This window comes from Polypterus senegalus, chromosome 7 (genome assembly GCF_016835505.1).
Source record: "Polypterus senegalus isolate Bchr_013 chromosome 7, ASM1683550v1, whole genome shotgun sequence".
Taxonomy (NCBI): domain Eukaryota; kingdom Metazoa; phylum Chordata; class Cladistia; order Polypteriformes; family Polypteridae; genus Polypterus; species Polypterus senegalus.
Window position 1 is genome coordinate 55835715 of NC_053160.1, and position 25227 is coordinate 55860941.

A 25227-nucleotide genomic window follows, 5' to 3' on the forward strand; every position below is an offset into this window, starting at 1 on the left:
TCCGCCATTGCTGTATATTAGGATATCAGCTATGGACCTGCACATGCCATAGTGCTTATGTTTACACTAGATGGGTACCCAAACATCTTACTAATCTGCAAATGCCCACATAATTTTGTGAATTTCAGTGGGTTCCACTCCCTCTGCCCAAAGAAATCTCACTATGGTGTGTTGTTCAAAAATGGTGTAAATCCCACAGCAGGGCATCCATGTTCATCTGGCTTCAACTAGAATAAAAACAGAGCACTGCATGTGTTCAAACTACCCAAAAGGCATCACAAACATGTTGTCTATCCACTGTGGTTTCAAATTGCTTTTACTTTTGGATTTACCCCAGTATACTCCATATACTTGTATATGTAAATGAAGAGATTATAATATATACTGCTATATGTTATACCTTAATTATAAATTCTAAATCACTTGGGCTTTCTTTCCACTAAAAGCGTAAGAAAGCAGAAGATATCTTAAATTCAAATAAAACTGGGAATACAAAAATATGCAAAGGAGTGTAGTTGAGGAAACCTTAAATTAAAAATTATTTAATTTTCTAGTTGGCTTTCTAAGTCAAGTATATAAAATGCACACTATGAAACACTATCACTTTTCAATCTAGTCTGCAAACATGTACAGTAATCCCTCCTCGATCGTGGGAGTTGCGTTCCAGAACCCCGCGATAGGTGAAAATCCACAAAGTAGAAACCATATGTTTGTATGGTTATTTTTATATATTTTAAGCTCTTATAAACTCTCCCACACTGTTAACATTATTAAAGCCCTTTGGACATGAAATAAACCTCTTTAGTCAAAAGTTTAAACTGTGCTCCATGACAAGATAGAGATGGCAGTTCTTTCTCATAATTAAAAGAATGCAAACATATCTTCTCTTCAAAAGAGCGCCGTCAGGAGCAGAGAATGTCAAAGAGAGAGAGAACTCGCTAAGAAAAGCAAACAATCAAAAAATCAATACGTGTTTTTAAGTATGCTGAAGCACCGCGATAAAATGGCATTTTGTAGAGGAGTGTCTGTATCCTCTAGGCAAACAGCCTCTGTGCAAACAACCCCTCTGCTCACAACCCCTCCATCAGGCACAGAGAATGTCACAGAGGGTGAGAGAGGCAGAGAAAAGCAAACAATCAAGCACCGCGCGGGAAGCATATCATTGAGGAGTTTTAGGTAATATGAAATACATGATCTGATTGGGTAGCTTCTAAGCCATCCGCCAATAGCGTCCCTTGTATGAAATCAACCAGGCAAACAAACTGAGGAAGCATGTACCATAAATTAAAAGACCCACTGTCCGCAGAAATCTGCGAACCAGCGAAAAATCCGTGATATATATTTAGATATGCTTACATTTGAAATCCGCAATAGAGTGAAGCCGCGAAAGTCGAAGCGCGATATAGCGAGGGATTACTGTAATCAAAACTTTAATTTATATTAAAAAAAGAACAACTTTATATTTTACACATCTCAGGTATTCACAAAATTTGATATTCAGAAACTTATCAGCATATCCCACACATACTATTCAACAGTTTATCCTAAGAATGCTTTAGAATCATCCTACAATTAAAATAGTAATTAAATAAATTAACACAAATGTCTGCCTTGTAGTAAGTTAATATTGGAAACAATATTATACATACACATTATATGAAAGCACAAACAATATAACAAATGAAAGTACTTAAAAGTTTTATATTGGAAGAAACTGTGTAAAGCACCATTTCAGATAAAAAAAACAACAAAGGAAAGCCTGTAAAAAGACTGTCTGCCATTTTAATATCATAGCCAACGTGTTGTGGTTAAAAATAAAGTAATAAAAAAGTGTACTGCCACAAATCTGCCTCCAGTAAAATCTGTAGCACTCCTAAAATTTCCTTATGTCTCCATCCTCATTTAAGAAAACTTAGTACCCAAGTATTGTACTCCTTTACAGACTGATAACACAGGTAAGTAACACATTGCAAGAGATAGCTTCTAGAACTGGAAATTAACTGGAGTTAAGCAAAATAGGTCATATTTTACTTTCAACTGCTTCTACAGGAAAAGAAATGTTGGTTTTCCAGAAAGTACAGAACAAATACTCAAACTGTTCTTGCACAATTTGTGGAGCATGTATACTAGTACAAAATATAAATCACTTTATAATAAAAGGTTTATTACATGCACGGGAAAAAAAAGCACAAAACTAAATATAAACATGCAAGGTAACACAAATGACAGTTAATAGCTTTAAAATGTATATGATGTGTAAAAGCTGTATATAAAACAATTTAAATTAAAGCTTCTGATCATCACAAGTTTGTGTTTTTTTTTTCTTTTTTTTTTTATAAATAAGCATAACACTGATAATTTTAATAGCCCGAATGTTCAAGAGGTGAATTTGAGGAAAGTAATTTAAAAATATTGAATTGCATGTATATTGTTAATTTTGTAATGTAGCAGGTGATCTTTAGGGTGATAAGGAAACATTACTCATCATCTCTAACTCTGAAGTTTAACTTTAAGCCATTTACCACTGATTACTATATAGAAACTACTAAATAATTTTCTGCAGTATGTCATAATCTCAGCTCATCACACTGATAAAAACTGCGTGCTTGATCAGTTTTATAGGAGTATTAAAGACACACACGTATAGAGCTAGACACCCCAAGGAATAAGATAGGCATTATTAAATAATAAAGATGTGCACATCACTCATGTAATCAAGATGAAAAAGAAAAAAAAAATGTAAACAAATCAAATTTGTTCTAACAAGTGTATTCAATATCTATGAGGCTATTTGGACTGAGCTTAATATCTTCTTAGAATCATCCATGCACTATTATTGATGAACTAATAAGCATTATTCTATAAGAATATCATAATCCTTGTCAAACTGTACCCTAACAAGAAACCATACTTAAAAATTTAAAAGTACTGCTGATAAAAAAGGCGGACAATTTTAGCACAGAACAAGAAGCAAAAACAGAGAGCCACAAAACCAAGGTCAGTCTTCTAAAGCTCAAGCTTAGTGACACGACTGAAAGTGAACTACAGAAGGACTGACAGTTTGTATTTTATGAAGTAGTAACTAACATTCATCAAAACAGCAAAGTGGAAATAGTGAGTTTTGCTGGTTCAAAAAATACAATGAAGTCTACTAATATTTAAGTGATCAAGATTTTACCTCAGAAATCATAGCACAATGAACTAGTTAGGACTGGAACTTGAATTCAGGATTTATTTTATAGCTTTTTAAAATAATGCTAAGAAGTTCTACCAATAAATTTATACCAAATATAGACCTGGCTGTGACTGAGTAAGTGAACGTGATCCAGGGATCATTATCATGTTCCTAGAACGATTCAGCAAAAATATATTTCTTGTGACACAGTATACTGTCACAGGAGAACAGCCCATCTGACTACAGATAAATGGTAGCCATTAAGGGATGAACTTTGTAAGCAACAATGTTCAGATAAACCTTGTTGTTCAGATGTTCTTCAGCTGTTATTAGGGTTCTTAATGTTTGCCAGTAAAACGTTCCACACACATCACAAAGTGTCTGTTGTGTTGACAAACAGTACAGCAACCAAATTATGATATTTCTGTTAGCATCATGTTAAAGGAACCTGGATTAATTTAACCACACAATTTTTTTCACTTCTTGACACTGGAATTTTTGATGCCTCTGTGCCCACTTCAGACCTTCTTTCTTTGATTTTATTTATTTATTTATTTTGCAGACATGCACCCAGCACATTTGAGACAAAGTCTAATAAGTAGTGCAACCTAAGATGACATTTTGCACACCAATGCTGAATTCAGATGCAGTTCGTCTGATTGTGGACTGTCTGTCTACTTGTAGGATTCTCACCATTCTTCTATGAGCCCCCATGATGCAAAAGCTTCGTGCTTTTCACATCTTTCTTAGTAAACTGAAGCAGTTGTGTTAAAAGCCTCTGATAACAGCTGGTAGAAACGACACATCTAGCACCAAGTTTCAAGCCACATGTAAAGTCACTTATTTTATATATTTCAGTCCCTAAATAAAGACTGAGGCATAAAACACTGATATGCCAGGTTAAAATCCCAAACTGCTATGCCAAGACATGAGATATGTTGGACTGTAGAATTTGTGGAAAGGCGTAGAGAGTACATAATAAACTGTGTATATTAGGTTCGTCATTATTCTATTTTACAACAACATTTACTTATATAGCACATTTTCATACAGATAATGTAGCTCAAAGTGCTTTACATATTGAAGAAAAGAGAAATAAAAGACAAAGTAAGAATTAGAATAAGACAACACTAATTCACACAGAATAAGAGTAAGGTCGGATGGCCAGCGAGGACAGGAAAAAAAAAAACTCCACACGGCTGGAGAGAAAAGAAATAAAATCTGCAGGGGTTCCAGGCCACAAGACTGCCCAGCCCCCTCTGGGCATTCTGCCTAACATAAAATTTTAATGGGTTGTGAAAGTATACTTTGAAATGTATGACAGCAAAACCTGTGTATAAGTTGGTATACTGTACATACAGATGATACATTTTACTTTTTGATAAAAGAAAAAACAGCCAACAATCTTCTGTCAGCTAACAGCATAGAGTTGCTTTACTGATATGACTGTCTTGTTATGAAAACACTACATTTTAACTGAATGAGTACCTTTGATTCTTACTATTGCCTTAAATAATAAAAGAGGCAAAACCTGTGACACCAAAACACAAAAAACGTTCTCAACAGCATTGATATAGCTTGTCCTAAATTATTGGAAAGCAGCAAAATCTTTCCCACACATTTATCATAAGCAGGTAAATAAGCGCTACTATATCCTGAAAGATCCTAAACCATCCCCTTCTCATATCATTTCAATTCCGGATCTAGATTTAGATTCCTAAGACACAACAGTAACAGATTTAAGAACTCTAATTCTTGCCATGAAAAGTATCACAAGTTTGGTGTGGGTGGGTGCGGGACTGTGATGTACTCTATTACAGTGTACCATCAGAATTCACTGTGGGAGTCAAAACTATGTTCTGATAATAATGTACATACTTTCATCTGTTGCTTATGGTATTTGCACTGCATAATAAAACTGTACATCTCTTCTGCAAATAAAGTGTCCTTCTTAACTGCAACACATAAGCTAACAAGTCCTACATAAAAAGAACAAATTATTAATTGACAAATCAATCCAAAACCAAACTAGAATATATTTTTATCTCATATTACTTTACAGTTATAGTATCTTTATAAAAATTAATTTGCTATGATGTCAATCTCCTAATATATAGTGGAATTATACAGGAATAGCACCATTCCAAACAAATCAGGCTATACTTAATTTCCCATTACCTTGAACTTTATTAAGTGGGTTTGTGACAACTGTATTATCAAACAACTGATAAGGTGAGACACCACAAGACACTTTTCATCATTCTGTATAGATTTAGAACTCTTTACAATTTTCAGGATTGACAGAGCAAATCTTTATATTGAAAGATTAATATAGATATGCGGTGGGTTGGCACCCTGCCCGGGATTGGTCCCTGCCTTGTGCCCTGTGTTGGCTGGGATTGGCTCCAGCAGACCCCCGTGGCCCTGTGTTTAGATTCAGCGGGTTGGAAAATGGATGGATGGATGGATGAATTAATATAGATTACACAACTCCAAAATGAAAACCTCCATTTTCTCTGCACCAGAATAAATCTCAACTGTTTCATTACTGAGGTAGCAGTAATAAATTGAAAAGTTGTTATATAAAATATTTTTATTCCCTGAATACATCATATGCCAACAAAAATTTCTGTCTATTTTATAAGGCTAAAATTTCAAATTAAATAAAGCTTTGTGATAACCATAAATAAAGTAAAGATAAAGTCCAGATTTTGCAGTGTGAATGAGCTAAGAGAATTAGGGTGATTTCCATCACTTGCTTATCAAATATGATAAGATATGATAAGAGACAGAGAGCGAGAGAGCGAGCGAGACGCCAGAGAGAGAGAGAGAGAGCGAGAGAGAGAGAGAGAGAGAGAGCGAGAGACGCGCGAGAGAGAGAGAGAGAGAGCGAGAGACGCGCGAGAGAGAGAGAGAGCGAGAGACGCGCGAGAGAGAGAGAGCGAGAGACGCGCGAGAGAGAGAGACGCGCGTCTCTAGAGAGAGAGAAAGAGTGAGAGAGAGACAGCTGGACACATAAGGCTTGTTTTTAAAGAGACAGATCAGAGCATTGTTTTAACCTCGTTGTATTTAATGAAGACTTTTTTCTATTAGATTTTAAATTCCACTTCTGTTTACAGCGATCGGTTCGTAGTGTGCATTGTTGCAATGTTACTTTTCTTGGTGGTTTATTAAATTAAGGATGTTCATTTTTTACCTGTGCTTAAAACTCATTTAAAAAAAAGTGTTTTTAGCGAGCGGTTCATAGCGCTATAGCAGGAACTCTTGCAGTGTTAGTTTTCTCTGTTGTTCAAGGTTTTCTCAGTGTTATTCAATGTTTTTACATTTTGTTTACTATTACACTGTGCATTCTATGGTATAATTAACTATATTTGTGCTTAAAATTTTAAAAAATTATTTACATACACTTCGTACAGTCTGGAACGGATTAATTGTATTTACATACAATCCTATGGGGGAAATTACTTCGGTTCACGATCAACTCGGTTTATGACCAGAGTTTTGGTTTCAATGTACAGTACATCTTTTTCATTCATGTTTAACCGTGACTAACACAAATGTTACACTTTCAAAAGATTCCAGACAACAGCATTTCTGCTACATGTGTTTCTGTTTGTGTGAGACAGAAAAAGACACCGGAATAGATGACACACAACAGGTTCACCTGAGACAGGATCAGTTGCCAAACATTCAACCTATTCCACAAAAATCATGAATGCTAACTTGCACTAAAGTACATGTGCTCATGGAAAAGTTTGAAGAGTGAGTGTACTTAAAACTCACCTGTGCCTTTTCACTTCACAGACTGTGGGCTCTAGAGTTTCATTTTATCTGGGATCTCTACCACTTAAAGTTTTGTCTTGTGCTCCATCAATGCCAACTAACCTTGTCATGTCTTACCTTATCGTACAAAACTAAATTTACATTTGGATTAATATATATAAGAATAACAAAAAATAAATTGTTTAAATGTCTGAATGTGTCTAATTTAAAAATATGTTCATGTACTGTGTTACCCTGGCATGTAACTGTATATATTGTGCTTCAATTAAACTATTCTAAACTATTCTCCAAAGAAAATAGCATTAGAAACGACTACTTTAAATTCAACTTTTTAAATATCTAATTTAAAATTAAGACAATAGCTTTGCTAGTAATTTTAATCTGTCCTATATAATTTATCAAAAGTAAGAAAAGCAGAAATGCAGGTGCTTACCCAGTCTCCTCTTGGTCTCAAGCCCTTCTATTTTTAACAAGCAGGCAAACAGACCTTCTGATGATGCTACTAAAATAGAGAAAACTTCTTACTTTGCATTCGTGATAAAGTAAAAAACAAAATGCAGGATTCAACCTAAACGTAAATAACTGAACACATTCTATGAATCAAACTGACCACTATGAAATGATATATTACAGTTAAGAAAACAAATGCTAATTTGTTGTAAAGGAATATTCATTCATTTAAAACATTCCAAGATTAACACTTTATAACACTACACAGTAAGGATACACCACCAGTATCATTTCTTCAAGGCTGGCTATGGTTTCATTTCTACATCTTGAAATTATTGAAGAAAGGAAGACCTTGTATGACATGCTTACCTAACTGGTACATGAAAAGTTTTCATATTAAAATATTAAACCTTGTTTTCCTTATTCTAAGATTTATTGAATTATCAAGAAATTTGTATTGAAGATCACTTAGCCTGTTTTATGGCATCTTGACAACTAAATATTGTTTACCCAATGGGCGGGTTACTTAGCTAAAATAAACAAATCCTGTTTCAAATTTTTTTCTCCAGTTTTTGCATATGAATTCGATGCAGTGTAAAGCAGTACCAATGCAATGTTTATTGAAAATTGTTAAAACAATGAGTTGTTTTCAGAAATAAGAGCGATAATGAAATGTACTGTTTTGAGATAGTAGAATGCAAAAAATAGATATATATATATGTGTTAAGAATTTCTCAAAGTACAACCCAAAGAAGAGAAATCTTACTCGTACATATTGAAGCCATAACCTAAAACTGTTGGCTGCAAAGGTATTGACCATGATGTATAGCATATCGTTGTGGTGCTTTGCCTTTAAATTAGAGTGTCAGTGAAATATTTGATCATTTTAATCTGCAGATAATGCAGCAATGAAATTTATTTAATTCTAACATAGATACTCATTACATGTTTATTTACTGTATGTAACGAAGCAAGCTCTTTTCAGTTTTAAGATAGACAATTTCAAAAAACTCACAAGTACTTGTCAAAAGAAAACTTATTAAAAAATAATTCTTAATAAATTAAAAATATGCACAGTATGCTCTATACAAGAAATCACAATAAAAATTTCTCAACAAACTTCCATGAAGCGTAACAAATATCTATAAAATTAGTCCACTGGGAGCCATGTTTTTTCATGTGGGCAGGAAGGCAGGCAGGCAGGCAAAAAGGAAGACAGACACGGCAACAGCAGTTGGTGCTTTTAGCATTTTAGACAAATACACCTCTGATGAAGAGTGGCATAAGGTAAAATAAAGCTACAATATTCTTATTATACTTGCATGTCAATACTGTGCTAATTTCCATATCTTGTTTCTCTTGACCAGTCTCCTGCACACCGCTCACCCAATCATTACTCCTACTGTGCACATCCTCTCTCCGTACCACCCCGTGATACTCTCAGTGCTGCTAACTCGCCCTTCAACACAGTCAAAAATATATAATAGCAAGGCAGAAAAGCAAATTATCTAGTCAAGAATGTCAAATTTTAGATTGCAATAGAATAACAGCAGCAAGAGCTGATAATGAACGTCGAAAAAAGGAAAATGAACAAAAAAAAGCTGTATATAATAAAAATCAAGAACAAAGAGAATCGTCCAATAAACAAGAAAGAGAAAAATATCCGAACAATATGCAAACAGAAATACAAAGAAAAGCAACATTTACTGAATGTAAGTTAGACGATAAAGTAATTAATATTGTTTTTGACAAGGCACTTTTTATTATGTATTACTTTTTAACTTTTACTTCTTACTACGTTTTATTATTCATTGGTATTTAAAATAGACAGTTATAGTGAAATACTCAAGTAACTGATTTTCTATCTATAATAACCAAGGATCAAACATCTTCCTCTCGTGTCCCACATACTCTTCTTTATACCACCTCTTTAAATACAATAGCTTTCTCTAACAGAGGGGCGCACTGCCATCCTTCGAGCAGCTTTAGCCACGAGATAGCAGGTGCCCAAAACCCACCCCAGAGGGTTGGCGAGCAAAGCGAGCAGGGGGCCCCCTAGTATTATCAAAAACGGTTCAGTTTTCAAAAAAGAAAAACTGTACACAGAACTAAGACACACACAGAAGAAAATTAACTTAGATGAATAGATCCAACAGTCATTATTACATGTGTAAATCTGTGTGTGTGAGAAAAGAAACTAACATATCTCTATCATACGAACCTCTGTTAGCCACGGTTTAAAGTTCTAGCTATTTTTTTTTGCCAAAAATAAGAAGAAACTCCAACTACTACAATTCAGCTCATGCATATGACATTTCACTCTCTCTTGGCACGTCAGCAGATCTACAAAATATTCTAAGCCTATTTTTTGCTTGAATCCTTATCCATTTCTATAATTTACTATTGGGGAAAAAAAATAATCAGTCATCCAATCTAAAAATCAACATTGCCAAACAATAGCATTTCCATCCACCATTCCAGGTTGTCCGGTCTCTGGGAATCTAAATCTATCATCTTTAAATTTTATAGTTAACATATTATACCAGGCAAAGAAATTGCTCTCCTTGGCTTTATTCCATCTGTCATGCTTAGCAGTTGTCAAAATTAACACTTTTCTTCATGTTAATCATGTCATGTTTTGCTCTCACCCTAAACATGTGGGGAAAAAAAAAGTTTCTCATGGGATGAGCAGAGTTAGAATGTACTGCTTATTCATGCCTGACACAACACTACCAAGAAGAGAATTGACTATTACTGTGCATAAATTATAAGTTCTACCAGATGTTTAACTCCTTAATAGCTCCTTACTGTGTGCCTTTATAGGATGTGACAGCTGCCACTTACAAATTAAGAAAAATTATAGGCAAAAAAATAATGTTGCCTCTACTGGAAAAATGCATGATATCTGTTCAACTCCTCTAAACATTTCATAAGTCTTACTCGCTTTCCTAAATCATTTCTTTTCAACAATTTTTACTATGTAAAACTTTTTTCACCAACCTGAGAGGGAGAGAGAGGTTAGGAGCATGCACTGATACTACAGCGTATTGCCACACCCACCACATGACAAACCAACTCAGGATCCCAGATTAGGACCCGAGTGCAGCCATGCAACAGGTGACACCTCAGCGCCACACTAGTTTAGATGGAATGGAACCAGTATGAGGATTTTTATGGTGGGTGGAGGTGGAGTGCCAATTCTGCCACCAACCCCCAGGTTTTTTCCTGCAGGTTGGAGGGCCTAGGGCTGGATGCAGATTAATGTCATACTCAGGATGGAGTAATTGCAGGTTAAGGGCCTTGATCAAGGGCCCAAACAAAGTAGAGTCACTTTTGGCGTTTACGAGACTTGAGTAAATCACTTTCTTAAAATTGTTTCAGTCCTGTCTCCCTGTCTTTACCTTGTGGTCTGCTATGTAATATTTTGCTTAAGCTCTTTTTCACTTTACTAAACAGATCCATTCTCCTTTTGAAATCCTACTAACATTTTTTGCTTTGAGTATGGTAGTTAGTAGAGGTTTCCTGCATAACAGGTTGAAACCTTTGGAACAATGACTGTTGGTTGTCCACCTTCTGCAACCTTATTCACCTAGGCTGGTGTCACACTACAACTTTTCTGGCAACTTTCTTGGTCATTATTTTCATTTACATAGGCTCAGGTTGGGGAGCATGCACTGTTACAGTGCATTGCCACACCCACAAACAAAACTGCTCAGGATCCTGGATAGCAACCCCCCAGGCAGACACACAGTCCAGTCCGACAACCCGGAAATGACCATCTATTTGTCACAGCCAGGTGATAAGTGGGTGTCCCCTTGGCCTGGTCCAGAAGCTCTGGTCCTCAACAATGAGGTTCCTGCTATAACTGACATTACTTCACAATGCAGATAACGTGCCTCATTTGGGACTCCATGAGCAACCGCTCATTGAACAGAAAGTCAATCCAGCGGTACCAAAGGATTCTCCAAAGAGACACAGTACCAAAGGAGTCCAGTCTTCATCTCAGGTCACTGGATTGCATCCATGTCTTACAACCATATAGCAAAACAGAAAGCACCAGGACTCCTAAAACTTGGATCTTTATCCTTCTGCACAGATATCGGGAGGGCCACACACCCCTTTCCAGCGACTTCATGAACCACCATGCTATCCTAATCCATCTACTGAGATTACAGGAAGAGTCACCAAAGACATGAATATCACTGCTGAAGTAAACCTCTCAATAAGGTAAACCAATCTCTCCGCAGACAGACACACAGATGATGGCTGTGCCCAAGAGCTTGGTTTTTATCCAGGACACTCATAAGCCCAGACATTCAAACTCCTAAGTAAGTCTCTCGAGAGCCCCGATCAGAGCCTCCATTGACTCAAGAAGATCATAGCATCATCCGCAAAGATCAGTGAATCTTCCTTCACCAACAGATGCCACACAGCTGCAGGACCCCACATTCCTGCCCAACACCCAGTCCATGCACGCATTGAACAGAGTAGGAGAAAGAGCGCAATCCTAAAAAAACCCAGAATCAATTGAGGAAAAATGTAGAGGTTCTGCCTCCACTCTACACAGCACTCACAGTACCAGTGTGCAGGCCAGCCATAATATCCAGCGACTCTGGGGGGGATCCCGTGAAGTCTCAGGATGTCCCACAGGGCAGTTCAATCAACTGAGTCGAACGCTTTACAAAAATCGACAAAGGCTGCAAGGAAACTGTGGATATTCGCATTTGCACTCTATCAGAACCGTCTGAGCCAGGTTGCGATCAATGGTAGATTTCTTAGGCGTAAAAGCAGACTGCTTCAGTCGCTGGTAGCTGAGTAAGTGATCACGGATGTTAGTGAGGATAACCCCAGCAAGGACTTTACCTGGCACAGAGAGCAGTGTTATCCCTCTGTTGTTGCCACAATCCAAGCGATCACCCATCCCTTTCAAGATAGGGACACAAGTCCCATTTCCCAGTCAGTTGGGATGATACCTGCCTCCAAAACAGAAGCGAAGCAAAGACTGCTTGTGATGACAGGAGGACAGCCTTACCACCAGCCTGGAGAAGTTCACCACAGATTCCTACAACATTTCCTTCCCTCAGCTGGTTCACCACTTGTGCAATCTAAGTGAGATTGGGTGGTTCACGGCTAATTGAAGAATCAGCCTCAAGAACCATGGACCCAGAGATATCCAACATCCTAGCTGGAGGATCAGTTTTAAACAGCTGCTCAAATTAGCCAGCCCAGCGGGTCTTTTCATTTCATTTACATAATCATTTAAAAAAAAAAAAAAAATCACATTGGGTTAAGACAGCTGCAGCATATGACCATTACAGTCAGTTGGGTATAATGAGGCCCTCTTGCAATGCAGTCAAAGAGAGATTATAATGGTATTAGTTACAAGGATGGGCTCTTGTGTCTGTCTGTGAGAGTTACCAGCCAGTGAATGCTTAACCGCACGTACAATTCAAACAAACACCACAAATAGTGTGGAGCCTTCGTGGCTACAAGTAAAGCAGGAAAGTGGGTACTTTCAACTGTGAAAATAAAGGTTGGGCTCTTGAAATGTTAGTGCCAACACAGAAGTTTGCCATACTAATGTGTAATTCATGTTTTGCCATTCTGGTTGCAATAATGGCACTTTTCAAAGCACAAAGGAGGATTTGGATAGATGATGAATAGTTGTAAAGGAATATAGAAATGAGTAATCGCAGCGATTCTTAGTCAAAAAAATATTACATCCTCAACAATCTTGAGTAGCTACAATCATTCAGTTTGACATGCTTTCCTATTTAAAGTTCTGTCAAGTCAAACAGTGCTTGGCTGGGATCAGAATGTTTAACATCAAAAATAAGGAAGACACTCTTAAATCTATAGCTATTTTAAGCTCTCCCTTCTACAAAGCCTATCTCACTTTGCAAGTAGCCTATGATGCTCCCCAACAAAACTAGTCTTCTTATACAGCAGGACTTAGAAGTGGGAGGGTTTTTTTTTTTTGGTGTGAACTTTTTCCTTTTTTTTTTTTTTGGAATTCGCCAGGCTAATACAGTGGAGCACTTTAAAACACTGCTGAAAACATTTTACTTTAACATGACCTTTTTATAACTTCAATTTAACTTAATCCTGATACTCTGTATGTTCAATTCATCATAATAACTATTCATGGTGGCTCTAAAATCCGTTCTGACCCCTACTCTCTCTTCTGTTTGTTTTTCCGATTTATTTGTGGTGGTGGCCTGCACCACCACCACCTACTCAAAGCTTCATGATGCTCCAACAATGATGGATGGATTAAAAATCAGACGTCTACGTGACCATCATCATCAAGTCCTTCCGTGAAAACCCTAAATCCAAAGAGGACTGTTTCATTTATGTTAGGTAGAATGCCCAGAGGGGACTGGGCAGTCTAATGGTCTGGAAACCCTATAGATTTTATTTTTTTCTCCAGCCGTCTGGAGTTTTTTTTTTTTTGTTTTTTCTGTCCCCCCTGGCCACTGAACCTTACACTTATTCTATGTTAATTAATGTTGACTTATTTTATTTTCTTATTGTGTCTTTTATTTTTCTATTCTTTATTATGTAAAGCACTTTGAGCTACTGTTTGTATGAAAATGTGCTATATAAATAAATGTTGTTGTTGCTTATTTGGCAAGGGTGAGTATACTGTATGTATTGTGTAATCTGCCTCTCAGTTTTGGACACACTGATCTGTGTCAAACAGGATTTTTTATTTTTTAAACTTTAATTGCATTTACATTAAGTTACATCAGTTTATTTACTATTTCAAGTATTTACTATTTTGAATATTTTTACCTTGTTAATAAAACCAAAAAACTTCTTACATCTAAATAAACAAATAAATAAGTAAATAAATAAATAAAACTGGATACAATACAAAAGAAATTATAAACGCATTCCTCCAGAACTAGTTTATGTCATACTTAATCATCTGCCGTTACATTTCAGCCTTGTAACATACACAACCCAGCGAATGTCAGCAGCCACACATACACAGTGGTAAGCACGTGACGCCTTTCCCAGAAACACTTTGCACTGGGGACTATTATATTATACATTATCTGAACACTACAGTAGAAGCCACTGTTTCTGCAGGAAGTTACATAGCACAAGAGAAGAGACAGACAAGGCAAGCTAAAACCCATGTCACATTATGCGACTTTTCCAGTGTTTTTTTCAGTTGTAGACTTCATGAATATAATCTTAGTAAGTAGGACGATTTCAACCATGTGCTCCCATGAGAAGCGGTTTGCCTAATGTGACCTACCCAGTAACTCATTTAAAGTGACTCACTAGTCTGCAACTCTCTCCAATAAAAGTCGTAGGGGTTGGCTATGTATGTATGTGAGCTGACAACCAATGAATGCTCATTTCACTTTGTAAACAGAACAGAGGCTTTTCTTTCTGATATAAAAAAGGGGGCAGTGACTGCAGCTGAACTCGCCAACTTATTAACCCTTTATATAGTACCAGCTCCATCAAGTAGCACTTTATTGACAGTGCAAAAAGTGTCAAGCATAACTATGCTGGAAAGTCAGTACTCCGTCATTAAATGTGACATGGATCTGTGTATTTCAGTTGCGTAACTTGAATGGTCCACAAAAAGTCACACAAAAGCAAGCCTACCCAGTGCACAGCATACCTTGCTAAAAGCTAAAGTTTCCCTTTGAATTCTCCAGCATGTCAAAATTTTCTGTCTCCCCCAGAGTCCACACTGCAATGAAGAGAAGAAGGGGGAAGATATGGTGGTTTTGTCTATTGCAGAGTCTAAATCATGCCAAAGGGGAGACTGCGAGGGTGATTGTCCCACAACTGAGTCTTCAGCAAACCTCACTGCCTTGCTACAAACAACTGTTCACCTTTAAATTCCCTAGTGCATGGAATCTTAAAACGCCTTAATATTAGAACCCAAATAAGAAATCAGTACCATACTGGGACCCAAGAAGATGACTATTATCATAATCTTACAACACCAGAGAATACACCACAGCTAGACGCTGTGCTTACTTTTTTTTCCCAAATTTGTGTTTCTTTTCACTTAGCACATTGTGTTACAGATCATATTTTGGCTGTCTTGAATATTGTTTATTTGAATATTGTTGTATATTATAATTGTCTTTCTTTCTCTGCCTTTCAGGTTTGAAACCACAACCAAAAGAGAGGATAACAAACTTCAGCATGTCAACAAAGAACTCACGATCCTAGATACACAGATTTGGGAGCTCCTTGCACACCAGTCTACGCTGCAGATAAAGGAGGCCTGGTCCGACTACAAGGACTACAAGACTCCCTCGAAAGTACTCTGGAAATCTCAACATCATCGACTCCGCGACACACCACTCGGATGCCGGACAAAGTCAGTTTTACCCCTGCTCTACTGAGGATCACTAATTGCTTTGGACCTCTTTGTTCCCCCGACTTGCCTACACTTTGTAAGGACGTTTTAAGTATTGGAGATTTGATTGATCGAAATTTAAACTTTCCGTCATCTGACCACAAGAATTCTGTATCTTGCTGCCCTGGAGCAAGCACAGAATTTGAAAGTGTCGCCCTGGGTGTAAATGACATTCATCACCGTAAATTGGAGACACTGAAGAAGGACTTCTCATTGCTTGTTCATGCCACCATAGAGAGGACACCAGCTGCGAGGATCATTATCTCAGGACCACTTCCAATGATGAGAAGATTAGACAAAGCGTTCAGTAGACTTCACTCCCTGAACAACTGGCAGTGATCTGTCCGATTATGTAACCTTTTGTTAAAAAAAGATAAATGTCTCTTTTCAAGCAGGTTTAAATATTATGGAAATGGTATTAAAGCTGTCAAAGATAAATATCAGGGACAATGAGAAAATTCAAATATGATTAAAACCAAAACAATTAAAAATTAGCTTTGAAAGAAGTTTTTTGAACAGCAGCAGAATGCAGAGTACTCAGTGTGTAAATCCATTTTAAAATCAACCTTCCTAGAAGGATCCAACAAGAATAGAATCAACAGACAAAGAGAGAAAAACACTTTAAACAGATAGTACAGGTAGTCCCCAGGGTACGGACATCCGAACTACAACATATGAACAGGGCTGCAGCTGCGACTCATGTGCCTCAGTAACTGCCGCTCTGTCATCTTCGTCCTGGGGACGCTGCAAGCGGTGGCTGGGTGGAGGGGGGTGATTTCGATGCTCACGCAGTGTAGTGTCCCTCGGGCGGCTCCCGGTGGCAAGCGATTTCACTGCCCGCCCACCACACAAGGCTGCCTAATTCAATCTCGGTGTGCGGCTGGTGAAGCTGCAAGCGGTGACACAGCTGTGGCTGAACGGAGGCCATTGGGGGTGAATGGGGCGGCGGGCAGGGTAGCATTGTAGTGCGTCTCGGATAAATGCCTGCTGAATGGGGGCGGTGGTGGGCGATTTACTATACGCCTTTCGCCGCACCTCGTTCGTTCCCGGTGGCCTGAGGCTGCAGGAAGCATACTGTAGTGGAGGTGACTGTGAGGTGGGCTGGTGATGAACCACCCCTCGCCGCCCCCATTCATTCTCAATAGCAAGTCTGCTTGTACTGTTACACACATAGCAGGAAGTTGTTTCTTGTCAGTACATCAGACGTGTTGACGAAGGGTACCTTCCTGCTGTGATAAAGGAAATACAGTGTCTCTGAAACACAAATCTGATGCAAGTGCTGGTGATACAGTAAAGAAGAGAAAAACCATCACCATTCAAAATAAAGTAGAAATAATATAAAGGTCAGAGAGGGGTGAAACTCCATAATTCGTTGGCAGAGCACTTGGTTACAGTCGGTCAACAATAGCATTTACTAAAATAATGTACCTGTTCCGACTTACATACAAATTCAACTTAAGTACAAACCAACGGTCCCTATCTTGTACGTAACCCAGGGACTGCCTGTAAAAGCAAATAACGATCTCTTCATTCATGCACACATAACCGGATTACGTGTTTTTGAGAAGGTTATGTGTTGTTCTAAATACTTACTCAAAAATTACTTACTAAACAATAATCATTACATTTACCTAACTGACGACTGATTTTGTTCAAGTTTTAGCCAGAAACTCAAATTAAGACAGATATTTTCACCTAGTAAGATCTAAAGTCAATTAGAAGGCAAAAGATGGAAAAGGTGAAGAGTAGATAAAAATAATCTTTGATAGTGATCCATTAGAAAATACATTGAGTACGATAATGAAAAAAGGCAGAAGCCAATTGTCTATCTGACCCTTCAGGATCCAGTGATCAAAGGATCAAAATTTTTAGCCTCCCTGGGAAAGACTATGATAGAGTTTAAGAACAAAAAATAACTTTAACATCTGAGCCAGACATCCAGGTAGATCAAACTTTATGCCTTTGCATATGCATACGAGGGGTCTATGCGAGTTTGCCAATCCTGTAAAATGGGCTTCACAGAACATGTACTGCATGGTATCTTCTGGTCATGTAAGAGTACAGGGCTAAAGTACAGCTAAATACCTTTCCTCTGAGCAACATAATTGAACAGCAAGAGTTGTTGCTTGCATATTTGTTGTTAAGTCAATTATGTTCAAGGAGGACAACAGACAGACTGCAATTTGCAAAGAAGGCTTAGTGATTTTCCAGCTTAGAAATGTAAAGTCGGTCTCTTTTTTTTTTATGATGAGTACGATGTTGTCCTTTTTGACTTCATTAAATCGTCATCACCAGCATGTACTGAAATAGCTGATGGTAGAATGTGACAAGTTCAGGTTCAGAATTAGCTCCTTCATTAATTAAATCATTGCCCTATTCTTTAAAAAAAAAAAAAAAAAAAAAGTGACCTTCTCCATAAAGGTAAGGGCTGATGAGCTGCTGCACATGAAGAGATTCACGTACATACACTATATGGGTCTTGTTAACAAGTTAGGTAAGAGGTAACAAATCATGTGCAGCAAATTTATCAATGTCATGGTGGACTACAATGAAAAAGCTTTTAGTATTTGTAAAGATTTGCTGATCAACCTACATTCCCAACCTCACACAGAGTTAAGAGTGCTGGATAGTGACACAAACGTGCACATGTACGCTAAATGAGGTTCCTAACCAGGGTAGCTAGGCTCACACACCATGATAAGGTGAGAAGATAAACAATATAGAAGGATATACAGGAGGATCCTAGAGTAGAACCACTGATTCTCTAGATCTACAGAGGAGGTGGTTTGGACATGTGGTTATGATGTACCCTTTGTACATTAGCACAGTATGTGGTTGGTGTACCAGGCATGGGCATGTAGAAAATGAACCATTCACAAAACCCAGTACATACTAGAGATATTATTTTATCTGAATTGCCTGTGATTTCCCCAGAAGTAACTGAAAAAATTGCTGAGGATGTTGCATGTTGTTTGCTTTATGCTCTCTGGTTGCTTCTAGGAGCTTCATAGAACGCTCTAAAGAAATGAACCAACCCAAGAACCAAGAGAAGCTATGCAAATGAGGACAAACGCAATCAGCAAAGGCTTGGTGCAAAACCGTTCAGTGCTTTTACCAAAACCAGAGAAAAGGTTTCAAAAAGTGCACTGTAAAACAAACAAGTTTTTAATAAATAAATAATCCATAAAATAAGTGATATCCAGGATAGTGCTGAGTGGTATACCGGTTCATACCAAAAACCATTTTTCATTTTTGTTATGATATGGATTTTTCTTATACCGCAACACCAGTTTAAATAGCCCAAGCAACGTTCAGAGCGTGGCACAGCAGGAAACTGTTTAAGGGGGACCTTTATCCACTGCTGCACCGCTAAATATGCATGCAAAAGAGTACATGTGTTAGTGGAGGTACTGAACGGTGAAAATGGACAGAGAACATGGTGAAAATGGACAGAGAACATTCCGAAACTGAAGCTGTGGCAGACGATAAAGTTGAACATGATGACACAGAAGAACTTTAACGAAAAAAGGAGCTATGTCTATTTTCTGGATATACTTTGGTTTTAAAAGGTCGGATGTGGAGCATTGTGTTCAAATGTGTGAATACCATTTCTATACTACTGGATAGTATTGCAAGCCAGCTTGTACTTGTTTTATTTTTTTTTCAATACTGTGTAAAGTACCCAAGTACTGTATGACAACATGTTGACTTTATTCTCAACATTTCCACTTTAATCTCGACGATTATGACAAGAATAAAGTCGACATATTGACTTTATTCTCGTAATTTGTCATTAAAGTAGAACATCGTAAACTAAACTTCATCTTAAAATGATCATTTAATTTACTAGATTTTCTTAAACTCAGTCATAACTTAATAAGGCATATTAAATGCTTTGTATTAAGTGTTCCCTGAGCCATGTTAATCTCTATGTGCTTCTTAAACAGACTTCCTCTTGCACTAAGAGGAGGCGCAGGCAGCACACAGAATACATTAATTTCATGATATTCCTGCTCCCGGAACATTTAGAATGCTAAGATAAATACTTGATATAATTTTCATGATGAAATGCATTAAAGCATGCATTAATTATGTAGGGCCACGGTTGCGTGGAGGCTGCACTGCTACCTCACAGCAAAGGGGATCCTGGGTGTTCCCTACCTTGAATTTGCATGTTTTTCTAGTGGGTTTACTGGCGTGCTTCAGTTTCCTTTTAAAGTCATGTTGGATGTGGGGTTTTGTTATGCTATATTGACCCTAGTGCATGTATTACTCGTATTCACCCTGCGATGTGCTGGCGCCCCATTCAGGATTTGCTCCTGCCTCACACACAATGCTTGCTGGGATGAGCGCAACCCTGAATGGATGGCATAATTAAACATGTATAACGAAGATTTTTTTTAAGTCCTGAACACTCTGTGGTCTAAATTTAACACTAGTTTTAATTTCACAAAGAAGTTTATCGTGTGGTGATTAGTTATGTGGAGAAAGAAAAAGGAAGGATAGGAACTGAGGGTTTGGTATGTCAGACAGCACACATGCAATAAAGAAAGCCAGCTCAGAACAACATCCATTGAATTCTGTGTTCGTGTCTCAGATCACGAACCCAACATTTACACAATATGTAAGTTAAACCTGTGTGATACCCATTCATACATCCAGATTTTTTGGCACCTTGTCACATCTGCCATAAAGTTCTCTACACTGAACATACACCTGGGGACCCCTTACTGCCAGGCAGCAGCACTACCCCCTCACTATCATGCATGTTTAATACCTGCTTTAATGCATTTCATCATGAAAATGATATCAACTACTGTATTTATCTTAGCATTCTAAATTTTCAGGTAGCTGGAATATCATGAAGTGAATGTATTTTGTGTGACGATCTCTGCTGGCGTCTCCTCTTATGGCGCTTTTCCACTGCATAGTACGGCACAGCACGGTTCAGTACAGCCCACCTTGGTTCGGGTCAGTTTGGCTCGGTTTGCGTTTCGACTGCAGTTTAGTACCGCTTTAGAGTGGGCGGGATTATTCACGTGTCATTCTAGTTGCGCCGCGTCGCCCCATCCAGCTCTCGCTGAATCCGCTCCTCGGCTACAAACAAGAGGAACGTCTGTACTTCCTCAATAGACCAAGAAACAGCCATTTTTGGTTAAAACAAAATGGTGTGTCCGAACCTTCGCTGGCTGTGCTAAAAATCTAGCGGGTCTGTTGTGTCTCGTGTCGCAAGTTCAGTGACGCAGTAATGACGATTTTCTCCGGCTAATCAGTGACCAGCAGAGTTTACACATCACGTTTTGGTAACGGTTCGGGAGCTTGGAACCTCGGCTGAGGTGGTACTAAAAAAAGGACCAGGTACCAGGTACTGTTCGCAGTGGAAAACCCCCCAAAAGTGAGCTGAACTGGACCGTGTCGTGCCGTACTATGCAGTGGAAAAGTGCCTCTAGTGCAGAGGAAGTCAGTTTAAGACGCACTTAGCGATTAACAACCAGGTCGGGGAATACTTAACTACTACTTAAATACTAGCAAAATACCCGCGCTTCACAGCGGAGAAGTAGTGTGTTAAAGTAGTAATGAAAAAGAAAAGGAAACTTTTTAATAATAACGTAACATGATTACGTTAATTGTTTTGTCATTGTCGTGAGTGTTGCTGGCAATTAAATTATATATATATATATATATATATATATATATATATATATATATATATATATATATATATATATATATATATATATATATATACACACACACACACACACACACACACACATCCACATATATTATATATATATATACATTATATATACAGTGGTACCTTGGTATACGTCTGCTTTGCAATAAGTCCAACACAAAAAATTTTGCTTGGTATACGACCTTTGTTTGGAATACGACTCGCGTGCTAACCTTGTTTACCTCTCTCGAGACAAAGCCACGACTGTCCACGAGCGTTAGTGCGCCAGTTACTAGGATTCAGTGAACAACCCGCGCTATAACTCTCTTTGAACTTTCACGCAGTGTGATATAGCGGGTCCACAGCTCCTGTCAAAGTCCAGCTTTAAAATAATCGCTCGCAGCTTGGTGTGGGGGCGTGGTGGTTATGTGGCTGAAGGTTGTCAGTGCGATTCGCAATATGGGCGTTTCTCACCAAAGTGCACTTGTGAGGGACCATCCGCATTCATGATTGTTCCTGGGGCTGCTTATCTTGATAAACAGAAGCACGAGTCAGCTAGAAGGGCAGTAAAAAAAAAGAACGGACGAGAGGGTGAGTGAATAAGAGAGAGAGGGCTGCTTATCTTGATAAACAGAAGTGCGAGTTGGCTTGAAGGGGAGTAAAAATAAAGAAGCAGGGGTGGGGTGCGCCAGGTAAAAAGTCACCGGACTTCTTCTTGCTTTTAACTTCGTTGTTTTTAAGACTTTTTTCTATTGTTTTTAACCTAAACGTTTCACTTCTGATTTTATGGATTATTTATTGGAACTTTGGAGACTGCACTTTAATTTGAGCACCTTGTTTTTTTAATTGTTTTAATAAAAGCACTTAGCACTTTTTCACCATCCCCTTGCTTTGTTGTTACCGATGAGGTTAGCAGTGAGGCACATTACCAACAGTGTAGGATTCAAGGGCTCCCCGGCAGCAGATGGGAGCATACAGCAAACCTGCATCGTCACAACGTGATTGTGTTTTTTTCATGTAAATTTGAATTGATTGTTGAAAAGTATGAAGGTGGCATGCGTATCCGGGACATGGCTGTTGCATACCGTTTGCCAAGAACGACGGTATCTAAGATTGTGAAAAACAAAGATGTTATTAAAAAGTGAGGTAAAATTTTCATTTATTTCATCTAATTGCTTTTGTATTTATGTATTTTAGTATCCCGCATTACCCGTTGGCATCACAAACGCCAGCGGCAGCCTATCAATGAACTTAATTTAAACTTTAGGTTTACACCGTGCCTTGTTTCCAAAGTAGCAGCACTCATGAATATGGTTGTATATATCACTCGCTCGCTTCTTATTGTTTCGCTGCCTTCTCAATTATATAATGCATGTTTTCTTCAGCACTTTTTGGAGCTCTTTCTGGTTTTCTACATACTGCGTTAACAGTCAGTTCACGTGATTACGTGGGAGGCGTGATGATGTCAAACAAAACTCTACCCCCCACGGCTTTCGAGCTCAACTCCATTACAGTAAATGGAGAAAAATAGTTTCCAGTTATGACCATTACGTGTAGAATTTGGAAAGGAAACCTGCCCAACTTTTGTAAGGAAGCTGTAAGGAATGAGCCTGCCAAATTTCAGCCTTCTACCTACACAGAATTGGTGATGAGTCAGTCAGTGAGGGCTTTGCCTTTTATTAGTGTATATATATATACACATATATATATACACACATATACATATATATACACATATATATATATATATATATATACATATATATATATATATATATATATATACACACATATATATATATATATATATACACATATATATATATATATATATATATATATATATATATATATATATATATATATATATATATATATATATATATATACATATATATATATATATATATACATATATATACATATATATACATATCTACATATATACACACACAGCTATTTCAGTATCAGTGGAATACGCTGTTTGTTAAAACAGTTGACTCCCGCCTTACGCAATAACAAATCAAATCATTCAGTTGTCTTTGCTCATATGTCATTTTAGAGCTGGACGCCTGGCATCTTTTTTGGCCACAAGTTCGTTTCTGTTTGGTGTGAGGTTCTGTGTTGTGGAGATTCTCAGGATGGATTGCAGGTGCTCATCAGTGAGGCGACTCCTGTGTGCTGTTTTGTTAGTCTTTATCACTGAGAAGAGTTTCTCACACAGATATGTGCTACCAAACATGCACAAGGTTCGAGCCGCATGTAGACTGACTTTTTTTGTTCTTCAAAGTCACCAAAGCGCCGTGCAAACTCAGTGCGCAATAACTCTAGCTTTGCAGCATCATAAGGTAGACTTGATTAACGCGGTAAGTGTTCGCAAGGCAGCTGAAGCGCTGCATTATGGGATCTGTAGTTTATTGTGTTACCAGCGCTTCATATACCCGGGCTTTAATAACAATAATACAGTATATAAAATGATCTGCGGGCCGGATATAATTACACGCCGGGCCGGATGTGGCCCGCGGCCCTTGAGTTTGACACATATGGACTAAATAGAACTTGAAAAGATATATTTTTTCAAATGTGATCGCGCAATTCAGATAGAGTTGACGCCAAGACTACAGCCTGCATGCCTCAATGAGTCATCCTCCCTCGCCTTACTTTTTACCGCTCATCTAATGAATACACTGAGTATGGCTTTACCAAAACAATCATTGATGGCTAATAAAGTATCCATTATTCGAGTATGTAGAGCGGATATATATATATATATATATATATACATATATATATACCCGCGATCGCAGCGAGAAGTAGTGTGTTAAAAAGGTAGAAAAAGAAAAGGGAACATTTTAAAAATAACGTAACATGACTGTCAATATACAGTATTTGTTTTGTGAGTGTTACTGAGTGTTGCTGTCATCAAGGATTTGATTATCATTATTTCTTTCAATCAGGTTCGTATTTGTAGGATGTGTTGTGTTCAAGTTACATTCCGTGTTTGTCAATCATTGTAAAGATGACAGGTTTCATTCATCGATTCGCTTCTTACTGCATCAATAAACAGCTCGCCTTCTTCTTTATCTGAGACCTGACACACTGCATGCACGGGTTTTTTACACTGTCTTCCTTTAGTGGACATTGACTTTTTCCACCGTGTGCTTTGTTTCCACAGTAGCTGCATTTATGAATATGCTTATCAGACGCTTCATATTTTTTGCTGCCTTTTCAATTGTGTAATTCGGTTTTGTTCAGCTTTTGGAACTGTTGCTTTTATCTGTGCACTGCGTCAGTTCACGTGAGCCACTCGGTGTACTTGCATCGAAGGTTCCCAGCTGTGCTGGTGCCATCTCGTGCTATGTCCATAGCTTTATTTAATGTTACCTTAGTCCTGGCACTTAAAACTTTCTCTCGCAGTTTCGCTGAGTTTGTGTCAAACACCACCCTGACCATCTCATCTTCCTCTCCATAAGCACAGTCCTTCACCCGTGAATATTTACCCGTGGCAGTTTGCTATTGGATTGCCGCTGACGGACGGCCTTATATGGGCAGGCACTAAATTACAAACGCCAGCGGCAGCCTGTCTATGAACTTAATTTAAAGTGTAGGTTTACATCGTTCTTTGTTTCCAAGTAGCAGAACTCATGAATATGGTTGTATATGTCACTCGCTCGCTTCTTATTGTTTCGCTGCCTTCTCAATTATATAATGCATGTTTTCTTCAGCGCTTTTTGGAGGTCTTCCTGG

At 38.0% G+C, this 25227-nt stretch overlaps 1 protein-coding gene across 4 annotated transcripts in view; it reads right to left on the reverse strand.

Moving 5' to 3' along the window:
- The window catches only part of erbin (erbb2 interacting protein), a 313904-nt gene that overhangs the window by 205571 nt on the left and 83106 nt on the right, over nucleotides 1-25227 (reverse strand). For 2 of the 4 annotated variants that reach the window (XM_039758667.1, XM_039758664.1), the window contains exon 3: nucleotides 7392-7460. The exons of 1 other annotated variant lie outside the window; for it this stretch is intronic. The gene's annotated coding sequence lies outside the window, so the exon portion shown is untranslated. The remainder of the gene's footprint in view (nucleotides 1-7391; nucleotides 7461-25227) is intronic. One more of the 4 variants, XM_039758665.1, reaches the window with a different exon arrangement.